At 41.0% G+C, this 11230-nt stretch overlaps 1 non-coding gene across 1 annotated transcript; it reads left to right on the top strand.

Moving 5' to 3' along the window:
- The first annotated feature begins 8242 nt into the window (after nt 1–8242).
- LOC132600931 (small nucleolar RNA R71) lies at nt 8243–8348 on the top strand. The gene has a single exon (XR_009567387.1). It is a non-coding gene; the product is annotated as a small nucleolar RNA R71 (small nucleolar RNA).
- Nucleotides 8349–11230: the final 2882 nt, after the last annotated feature.

Here is an 11230-nt window from a genome sequence, read left to right as displayed (position 1 = left end):
TCTGATGAATTTGTTGAACCACCAACTCCCCCAAATTTATGTTGTACTTCGACATGATCGCAACTACGAGTATGGACCGCTCAACTGGCAACGTGTTATCTGATTGAGTGGGGGAACAACCTATGGATCAATACACTCCACTAAAATTTTCCTTCAACTGACAAATCCGCTTTCTTCACCGGTAACGAGGTGTTTCTACTCCACTCAGGGGAACCCATTGCTATAACTGATGCAACCCACGGCAACTCAGACAGCTTGTCTTTTCGATCACCACCCAACCTGTACTTAAGCTCATCTGTGTTTTGCGGTGGTACATAGTCGGGGACAAAGTAGAAGCGATTGATTGTCTCGCTAGAAATATTGATTTTCTGGCCTCGGACTTCCACTTCTTCCAACAGGGGTGGTTTCTTCCTCTTAAGATGAACCATCTTGTAGGCATTTTTGACCTCCGCAGCATAATTAGCATAGAATTCCCGCACTAGAGACGAGATGTACTCACCTGGAGGGTAGCTAATGAAGTTGCACTTATAGTGGTCAAGAGTAGCAAGAATTCGTGGAAAACCCTCCAATTTGTCTAGGCTGATTCTTTTCTCCTCATGGATGCTTTTCTTCGGACCACCCCCCTCTTTCTCTTCAAGCCAGTGATCATATATTTCTTTGGAGCCTGACACAGAAAATCTGACGCTACGCTCAGATCCTTCTTTCAATTCGAATTTCCCGCAGCCTGGCAGCTTCCACTTCATCTTCCGAGATGCTAAAGGATGTTGAAGTGCCCCCCTTCTCAGACTGGGAGGACACTTGTACTTGAGTAGCACCCCTAGCTCGGGTGGCTCTTGCTACCAGTGGCTCGTTATCCCCTGCGCCAGTGGCCCCTTGGTCAGGCTCATCATGGAGTCCCCTGCGACCTTGTGCTCTGTCCCTACCTCTGCCTCTTGAAGTAGTTGGAGCACCTTCTCGAACCTTAGGAGACATACTTGTGGAAAACATATCAGTCTTACCTTCAAACTATGTTTGCATGCAATGTTTTTATGCACAGAAATAGAGTGTCAAGTGTTTTGACGAGCCGCAGAAATTTTTACGGTTCGCACAATTGGCCGTCAAATGGCAACAGTAGACAATTGTACTACTAACCATTTGACAATAAAGTTTGACGATCCGCAGAATTTTCTGCGGTCCGTCAAATGGTTACAGTGAACTTGGTTGTGTTGAACCATTTGACGATGAAGTTTGATGCTCCGCAGAATTTTCTGCAGTCCGTCAAACCTAACGTCAAATGGTAACAATACATCATGTCTATTGAGGACTTTTGACGACACTTTTGATGGACCGTCAAAATTTTTACGGTCCGTCAACCTTGTCGTTGAAATTCCTTGACTTAGTTCTTGTCTTTCAGTGTTACACCTGACTCTTCAATTCAAAACACATGCTTATACATCCCACACACTTGTAGAACTCATATAAAGCCGGGGCTACTCAGACTTCACCCTTTTCATGATTGAGGCATTTCATCGAACAGTTGGCGGGCATAACAATGTTTGAATCCAAAAATTTGAACACAACCATCGGAATGCCCTCCAACCCATCATAGCATCATTATGAGTTCATCAATATCTAACCTTTTGCACAAACCCCAACCCCAACGTAGATTATCAATTAAGGAATACAAATCCCAGTGATAGATCATGGGAATACATAATCAACCCATACTTTAGCAAATTGAATAAGAAGATCATGGGAATACAGAATCACATACCTGACTTTCTTGTTGGAGTGGAGAGTATAGCACAACAATCAAAATTCTTTACACAGGGACCTTGTTCTTTTTTTTTTTTTCTTTCTCTGAGACGGCTGGGGATTTTGGGAAAGGGAAGGAGGGAGTTATAAATGGAAATGAGTAGTGAGGGTTAGTGGGGCGTGATTCTAGGGGATGAATGGGAGGAGTTTTAGGGATTGATGTTTGAGTGGGAAAGGGAAGGTGGAGGATTTATGTTTGAGTGGTTGATGTTGAAACTGTTTCTGAAATTAAAACCCAGCCGCCTTTTGATTACTTATACTATGAAAACAAAAAAAAATAAAACACCTACCGTCAAATATTTTTACGGACCGCAGAAAGTTCTACGGACCTTTCTACTAGGGCTGGGCATAAATACCGAAATCGAAAAATCGGACCGAACCGAACCGAACTTCAAGAAACCGAAACCGAAAGAACCGAACCGAACTAGTTTGGTTCAGTGTTTGGTGTTCACCTTCAAAAAATCGAAACCGAAATAGCCGAACCAAACTTTGATGAAACCGAACCGAAGAACCGAAATTTATACATTACCCAAGAAAATTAAAATAGTCCAGACCCATTAAGTTTAAGCCCAAAAACAAACCAATTGTAATAAGCTCTCTTTTGCTTTTGTATCCCTAATTTTTCACTTCGGTTGAGAAAATCAAATATCCTTAACAAAGAAAGGTGACTCGGATGTGTCTTTAGGATTAATGTATGTCTTTTATGTGTTTTCTTAATTATTCTTACTGTATGTATAAAACACCTACTAATCCTTTATTATGGTTATAGTTTTCTGTTCTTGTGTATCCTGTTTGTTTGATTTTGATTTTAATTTGTTAGTTTTATGTTTTGTTGCTTTTGAGAATATGAATTAGTGTAAATGGAATCGCTTCTAATATCATATCAAAAAAACCGAAACCGAACCGAACCAAACTTCAAAAAACCGAAACCGAAAGAACCGAACCGAACTAGTTGGGTTCGGTGTTCGGTGCCCACCTTCAAAAAATCAAAACCGAAATAGACAAACCGAACCGAAGAACCGAACGCCCACCCCTACTTTCTACGGTCCAGGTACTTACCTGGGATAATGAACTGGCAACCTTCAAACTGTGACACTTTTACGCTTCGTTTGACGGACCGTATAAATTTTTATGGTCGTCAAATGTTAGCGTAAACGCGTCACAGTGAACCGATTTCTCTTGTACCATTAGACGTTCCATTTTACGGTCCGTCAAATATTTGACGGTCCGTATAATGTACCGTACAACAGTAACAGTGAGTACTATTTGCTAACTTTATCCTGCGCTTCCTTTTACGGTCTGCATAAATTTTGTCGGACCGTAAAATCTGGCGCAGAATTTCCATCGGCGTTTTTTTGCACTTTTTCCTCCAACTTGTTTATCTCCTGCACCAAAACAAACATTACCATATATGTTTAAACAAAAACAAAAATAAAATAAACATTACACTTGGGTTGCCTCTCAAGAAGCGCTTGAGTTAATGTCGCGGCACGACGGTGGTACCCATTCACTCCTTATCGGCGAACACCAGGTCAGTGTTCGTTCCGAGGTGCTTCAACTGGTATCGATCAACAATTCTATCTCCCGAAACCATCCCGTGATAGTGTTTTACCCTCTGTCCATTCACCTTAAATGTCTGAGTTCCATCTCCAGACTTCAGCTCAATCGCCCCATAGGGTGAAACACCTACCACCTTAAACAGACCAGACTACCTTGACTTTAGCTTGCCCGGTAGAAACTTCAACCGAGAGTTAAACAACAAGACAGGATCACCCTTGTAGAATTCTCGCTTCAGGATTTTCTTATCATGATATTGCTTCATCCTCTCTTTATACAATGTTGCACTCTCATATGCCTGGTACCGAAACTCATCCATCTCATTGAGTTGAAACAACCTGAGCTTCGTCCTCTCTTCCCAATCCATATTCAACTTCTTCAAGCCCATATAGCCTTGTGTTCAAGTTCAACCGGCAAGTGACAAGATTTTCCAAAAATGAGCTTGAAGGGTGAAGTGCCAATCGGAGTCTTGAAGGCAGTCCGGTATGCCCATAGAGTGTCATCAAGCTTGCGGGCCCAATCAGTCCTATTTGTATTCACCATTTTAGCTAGAATACTCTTGATCTCCCGATTGGATACTTCAACTTGCCCACTTGTCTGAGGATGATAAGGTGTTGCCACCCTATGTTTTACGCCATATTTCTCCATCAATCCCGCGAAAGCTCTATTGCAAAAGTGGGAACCACCATCACTGATAATAGCCCTCGGGGTACCAAAATGAGTAAATATGTTCTTCTTGAGGAACCCCACGACACTCTTAGCCTCGTTGTTAGGTAAAGCCACCACTTCTACCCATTTCGACACGTATTCCACAGCAACCAAGATATATTTCATGCCACCAGAACTCACAAAGGGTCCCATAAAGTCAATCCCCCAGACATCGAACACTTCTACCTCCATCACAAAATTCATAGGCATCTCTTGTCTTCTGCCTATATTCCCTTGCCTCTAACATTGATCATAAGACCGCACCAACAGATTTGCATCATGAAAGATAGTCGACCAGTAATAACCGCATTCCAGAACCTTAGCAGCAGTCTGGTTACCACTATGATGACCCCTAATACGGGAGTCATGGCATGCCTTTAGAATCACCATCACTTCACTTTGGGGAACACAACGCCGAATGATGTTGTCAGCGCATGTTTTGAATAAGTAAAGCTCGTCCCAATAGTACTGACGGGAATTCCGCAAGAACTTATTCTTTTAGTAAGCTTTGATATCTTCTAGAACTATGCCTGTCACCAAATAATTAGCAATGTCAGCATACCACAGTGCCACTTCCATGGACACAACCAACACCCTCTCATCTGGAAACGCGTCATCTATATCTAGCTCATCAGAAGGTCTTCCAGCTTCTTCAAGCTGAGAGAGATGGTCAGCAACCTGATTCTCAGTACCCTTACGGTCTTTCACCTCAAAATCAAACTCTTGCAGCAATAGTACCCATTGGATCAGTCGCGGCTTTGCTTCCTTCTTCTCCATAAGGTATCTCAATGCTGCATGATCAGTGTATACCATGACTTTGGACCCCAACAAATAGTCCTGAAACTTCTCAAAAGCAAAAACCATTGCAAGCAGCTCTTGCTCCGTCACTGTGTAATTCATCTGGGCAACATTCAGTGTTTTGCTTGCATAACAGATCGGGTGCATAATTTTATTCTGCCTCTGGCCAAGCACAACATCTATCACGAAACCACTAGCATCACACCATAACTCAAAGGGAAAGGACCAATCTGGAGCAACAATAATATGAGCAGTAGTGAAGCGCTCCTTTAACTCATCAAATGCCTTTCGGAATTTGTCATCAAACACGAACTTAGCTTCTTTTTCAAGAATATTGCACATCGGGTTAGCAATCTTGGAGAAATCTTTGATGAAGTGCCTGTAGAACCCAACATGTCCTAAGAAACTTCGAACACCTTTGACTGAGATAGGTGGAGGAAGTTTTGCAATCACATCTATCTTCCCTTGATCGACCTCAATTCCCTTTTCAGAGATTTTGTGACCGAGGATGATCCCTTCTTTCACCATAAAGTGTCACTTCTCCCAATTTAGCACGAGATTTGTCTCCTCACATCTTTTCAGCACTTGACCCAAATGTCCAAGACAATCATCAAACGAATCACCCACAACAGAGAAGTCATCCATGAACACTTCCAAGTAGTCCTCTACCATGTCAGAAAAGATCGACATTATGCACCTCTGAAAAATGGCTGGAGCATTACACAACCCAAAGGGCATCCGGCTGAACGCAAACGTCCCATAAGGACAAGTAAACATCATCTTCTGTTGATCCTCCAACACAATGTTGATCTGATTGTAGCCCGAATAACCATCAAGGAAGAAATAATAAGAACGCCTCTCTAGCCGATCAAGCATTTGATCAATAAAAGGAATACGGAAGTGATCCTTGGATGTGGCAGTGTTGAGCTTGCGATGGTCCATGCAAACTCTCCACCCGGTCACAGTTCTCGTCGGAATCAGCTCATTCTTTGCATTGGGCACAACAGTGATGCCGCCCTTCTTAGGAACATATTGAACTGGGCTTACCCATTTACTTTCAGTAATCGGGTAAACCACTCCAGCATCTAACCATTTGATGATCTCTTTCTTGACTACCTCTTGCATATTCTCGTTCAATCTCCTTTGATGCTCTATACTCGGCTTGCTATCCTCATCCAACTGAATTTTATGTTCACAGATCCCAGAAGGAATTCCCCGAATGTCTGCTCTGGTCTAACCAATCGCTCGCCTATATTCACGCAATACCTCCAAAAGCTGCGAATCTGCTCTTTAGTCAGTAGGGCTAAAACAATCACTAGCAATGTATTGTTTGGACCAAGGAACTCGTACTTCAGATGTGATGGGAGTTGCTTAAGCTCCAACTTAGGTGGCTCAATGATCGAAGGCTTTGCTGGAGGAGTTGTTCTATTTTCCAGATCAAGATTTAGCTTATTTGGGTGGTAAGAATATGAACCCAACCCAACAAGCGAATTAACTGTCTCCACATAACCCTCCATGTCCTCAGTATCAAAGCTCACAAGAATACCGACTAGAGTTTCACCCAAACTTTCTTCATCCATCTTGAACTCCACCGCTTCATCAACGACTGCAAATGAATCAATTGCCAAAATGCGCTCGTAAGCACTTGGTAACTTCATCCCCTTTCTAGCCTGAAAAGTTACTTCTTCATCGTTGACTCGGAACTTGATTTTGTTTTCTCCGAATCCATCAGAGGTCTCCCTGTAGCAAGGAAAGGTCTCCCCAGAATAATAGGAATGTCCCGATCAACAGCACAGTCTAGAATCACAAAATCAGCAGGCAACATAAATTCACCAACCCCCACGAGCACATCATTAACCACACCAACATGCCTTTTGATAGACCTATCAGCCATCTGTAACCTCATAGTAGTTGGCCTTGGCGTCCCCAAACCTGATTGTTTGTATATAGCCAGTGGCATCAAATTAATACTCGCCCTATTATCACATAAATCATGAGCAAAATCATGATGCCCAACACAACAAGGAATGGTGAACGCCCCAGGATCTCCCTTTTTCTGAATAGTAGTAGTTGAGATGATGGAACTCATAGTGTGAGTCAAACTAACGGTTTCATGTTGCACCGTATTCTTCTTGGTCAGTAGGTCCTTCAAATATTTAGCAAAACCCGGCATCTCCTTGATAGCTTCCAAGAAGGGAAAATTCAGAGACAACTGCTCCAGCTGATCATAAAAATTTTCGAACTTGGCATCTTTCTTCTTCTTCACCAACCTCTGAGGAAAGGGAGGTTTAGATTTGAAAAGCTGAGTCAAAGAGCGGAGAGCACCTTTTACAGATTGCTTGTTCTTGTCATCAGCTTCCTTCAAAGTCTCTGGAATATCATCAACCTTCTTGTCAGTAAGATTCTCATCAACAATCATTGGTGCTTCATATTGCACCTCTTCCTTTTCATCTATCAGCACAAGATCAACAACCTTCTTATCAGCCCCTTGGAGTTTTTACCACTCGTAGTAGTGATGGAAAATACACGGTCTATACCGCCTCTCCCATTCTTTGGATTCAGAACAGTGTTACTAGAAAGTCCTCCCTTTTTTGGAGGGTGCTGCTCTCTAGAAATGTCTCGCATCTGTGACTCGAGCTTCTGAATAGCTGTTGTATGGGAACCTATTGTCTTTGTTAGCCCAGATAAAGTCCTCTCAGACTTAGATTGATTTTTCCAAAATCTTATCAAGTATTGCTTCAACCTTCGAACTACCTTGCTCTGTTGACTGCCGTTTCGGTGGTCTATGAGGATTGGAACTCTTGTTCCCAAAATTGTTGTTGTTGTTGTAGCTCCCTTGGTTAGCACCACCATAATTATTGTTCTAGTTCCCTGAGTTGTTATAAGCACCTTGACCTTGCTGAGGTCTCCATTGATTCTGATTCTGGTAACCACCTTGGTAGTTCTGTCTTTGATAACCCCCTTGAGAGTTATTCACGTAGTTAGCATCTTCAACCTGCATAGGAGGTCCCTTATGAAACGGACCCTCTTAGGTCTAGTACATCCCTTTCGGCATACCTGCATCATCCAAAAAACATTCACCTTCTTAATCTGGGTTTCATCAAACTTCTTTATTAGGAAGGAAATATTTGTTACAAGCTCAGCCAATGTTTGCTGGGTATCTAGATTCTCCTTTACCATATTATGGATCATGGCACTACCATAAGGCACAATTTCAGCATTGTTTGAGTGCCAAGCGTGATTGTGAGTGGTCTGCCTGTCAAGTATGTTGGTCACTCTTCGGTAAGGTTTATTCATGAAATAACCATCAGCTGCATTGTTAGCAACTGATTGCTTCACTAGATCCAGCCCTCAGTAGAAATTATCCATTAATATGTTCTTCGGAAAACCATGATTCGGAATCTTTTGCAAATACTCTTTGAATCTCTCCCAAGCTTCATATAACTGTTCCCCCGGTCACTGCTTAAATTCATAAATCTTGTCACGAATCTCAGCCTTCTTTCTAGGAGGGTACCATTTCTTGAGAAAGACTGCTTCCATCTCTGTCCATGTAGTAATAGCATTCCAGGGCAGCTTGTCGAACCATGCTCTTGCATCTCCAGCTAAGGAATATTTGAATAATCTCAGCCAAATAGCATCTTGTGAAACGTTGTTTTGGATGTGATTAGCACACACATCCATAAAATTCTGCAAATGACGTTGAGGGTCATTCTCGGTAGAGTTCCGAAAGTAGCCCTCAGTTTCAACAACTAGTATAGGGAGGAATCAATGTTTACGCTTGCAGCTCCAACTTGAGGATGAATAATAGTAGACACATAGTCCTCCTCTGGAATAAGATCAGCGAAAACATTCTCTTCATCTGATTCATTCGCCTGATTATTCAATCGATTCCCCTGGTTACCAGCAGGTTGTTTTTGCTGATTCTGATTCATGTTCACCTGGTTTAAAAAGAATAGCAAACAAGGTATGATGGAATAAGCAAAAGACTTTAATCAAAGCAAACACTATTTAATAATTTCAAAACCATATTCCTCGGCAATGGCGCCAAAATTTGATACCCTTAAATTACACCTATTAATGGTATAACGCGGACGTTGTCAAATATAGTAATCCAACAAGGTTGGGGTCGAATTCCACGGGGAATATGGTGTGAAAAGGTTACAAAAGTCATAGGATGCTTAAATTAGGTCTAATGTCTTAATCCGATGATTTTGGTAAAAGTTGGTTGTTTAGGACTAATGGCTAACTAATTGCTTTGAAGTGTAATTTAGGATAAAAGAAACCAAAGTTGTGTCCCCTTTAGATGAGGCGTATGATCATGGGTATTGATCTCGATATACCTCTAATGGATTGCTATATGAATACACTTAACCTCTATGTGAATCTCTACTATTTCCCAATAAATAAAGATTATTTCTTTCTATGATTTTCCCAAATATAAGATAGTGATATGAAGCACGGTTAACTATGCCAAGTAAATTCTTCTTATTCCTAACTGAATTTATTAAACAAAGTTTAAAGCTTTGAGTTCTTGTTATTTATTCTTACCAAACCCTAATTGTTTTCCCAAACAAATCAAGATTTATGGCTTTAATCAATGTTTGCAACCATTAATTATGAATGAAGAGTGAAGAATAAATAAACCCTAACAATCCATTATGCATATATCAATCACAAATCCAATCACAAAACACCCATCATTGGGTTCACAACCCTAGCAAGGAAATTTAGTTACTCATAAAAGAAGAAGAACAACAATTAGAAATAATTGAGATCATAATGCTTACGAGTTGATTGCTTGGTATTCAGGAGAAATTAATTGCAATTGTTTGTAATCCAAAAGACTTCCAAAACTATGAGTATTTAGTGCTAAGAAGAATAAAAATTGAAATTTGATGTCTATCATACAAGAAACCTATACCAGGTATTTATAAGACCCTAAGTCGTGAGAAGTGAAAAGACAAAATTGTCCGTCGGGTCCATTCTACGGACCGTAAAACTGTTATGCGGACCGTCAATTTGCTGCCCTTCAACAGTCAAACAGTCTCTTGCATTTTTCTACGATACACTTTGACGGACCGTCAAATGTTATGCGGTCCGTATAATTGTTCTGCAGGATGGACCTTTGGTGAACTGCTTACTGTGACCATTATACGGTACATTTGATGCTCTGCAGAAAGTTCTACGGGCCGTCTAATTGCTCCGTAAAATTTCCTCTTCAGTGATTTGTTATTTTCTCCACTTCTTTTCGCATTTTCACCTACTTCTCCAACTTTTGCCATCAAAAAACTTAATACCTGAAATCCAATAAAAAAAACACGTAAAAATGACACGAACTTGCTTGAAAACAAGTAAAACTCTTCACCAAAAGCGTCACATGTGCCAAAATTTTGCAGCACATCAACCAACTAGAGGTCACTTTGGGGGTATGGTAGTCATGTGGAAGGATGGTGTGGTTAGGTTGGAAGAGATCTCCATTACTGAGCGAAGCATCCATGTGTCTGTTAAGGTACTCTTTACCCAAGTCTCATGGCTTTTCACTGCTATTTATGCTAGCAATACTTATGTTAATAGGATTACTCTTTGGAATAGTTTAGTTGACATTGCTAATCACTGGAAGGGTGGGTGGCTGATAGGAGGAGACTTTAATGAGGTCCTTAAGGATAGAGAAAATTTGGGGGAAATCGTATTAACCACTCTAGAGCTAATAGATCTTGGAAATGCATAAATCAATGTAGGCTCGTTAACCTTGGTTTCAAGTGTAGTAAGTATACTTTGACTAATAAGAGATACACCAATAAGCAGGACCTTATAATGGAAAGAATTGATAGATGCCAAGCAAATGATGAGTGGATTCACTAATACCCTGACACCACATCCACCCATCTTCCTAGAACCCACTCAGACTACTGCCCTTTGCTCTTGTCCACATCTATGGTTTCCAATGTGACTAATACTAGGCCCTTCAGGTTTGAAACCATGCGGTGTTCACATCCCACTTTTCCCACCTTGGTAAATTACTGTTTTAGTAGGAATGAACACATTGCGAGAGATATTTCTAAGTTTCAAGAAGAACGTAAAATTTGGAATAAAAATGCCTTCGACAATATTTTTTGCAAAAAGCAGCATCTCCTAGCTATGTTAGCTGGAATTCAAAATTCACCCAAATCCCTTTTAGCACCTTCCTCCAAAGCCTTGAAATTGACCTCAATGCTCAATTTAACGAAATTCTGAAAAATAAGGAGGAGTTTTGGAAGCTTAAGTCCATAATTAGCTGATTAAGTGAAGGAGATTAGCAACACTAGGTTCTTTCATTCATCCACCATTTATAGGAGGGGAAGAAACAAGATTGTTTGCACGATAGTGTAGGAAT

This window comes from Lycium barbarum, chromosome 6 (assembly GCF_019175385.1).
Source record: "Lycium barbarum isolate Lr01 chromosome 6, ASM1917538v2, whole genome shotgun sequence".
NCBI lineage: Eukaryota > Viridiplantae > Streptophyta > Magnoliopsida > Solanales > Solanaceae > Lycium > Lycium barbarum.
This window is presented reverse-complemented; position numbering and strand designations above follow the sequence as displayed.